A 738-nucleotide genomic window follows, 5' to 3' on the forward strand; every position below is an offset into this window, starting at 1 on the left:
ATATCTGAAGCCAAACCCCTGCCTGGCATGGTGAGTCTGCTGTCTAGACACGTCTTAAGAGATGTTGGACTGCAGGAAGCCACCAATGTTGTCAAGACAGACCCTGTCAGAGTTGCTATCCAACTCCATTGGTGTTGTTCTGGAGTTAGGAGTTTCTGGTCACATCGCACTCCTTCAGTAAGTGCAGAGTTCAATTATAAGGCCATTAAATCAGCAGCAATGAGGTTTACCTTAATATAAAGGGCATGGATGGATATGATCTCTTTAAGAGAAGTGCTAGAAAGGTAGCTTTACAACCATCTATTCAAGGGACAGCCCAAATGCTCAAGTGCCGTGCAATGAATCACAACTTAGAAAACAGGCTGCCTGTAGACATGGGGGTGAGGGGACAGTGCTTTACTTTAAACTCAGTGCACTCCCGCACTGAGCCCAGTGTATGCCCAGAAGAGACCCGGCGTTAGTTGGCTCTGGCTTTCCCAATGTCTATATAGATCGGGTGCTTCCTCAGGGCTTTTTGGAGCTTTTATCTAAAGCTGATTCAATCAGCTATTAGGTAAAAGCACCAAAAAGCTTCACTGAAGCACCTGATCTATACAAATGCTGCTGGTCAAAGTAACAAGTTGCTGCTTCTGGTAAAGTGCGTTTTTGGAATTTTGTGGGGCTTTTTCCCCACATTTGTCAGTGCCCACAGTTATTTTAAAAAAAAACAACCTGTTCAAATCCTTTCAACAGGCGAAA

Source organism: Gavialis gangeticus, unplaced genomic scaffold, assembly GCF_001723915.1.
Source record: "Gavialis gangeticus isolate Ggan-Ray unplaced genomic scaffold, GavGan_comp1, whole genome shotgun sequence".
Classification (NCBI taxonomy): domain Eukaryota; kingdom Metazoa; phylum Chordata; order Crocodylia; family Gavialidae; genus Gavialis; species Gavialis gangeticus.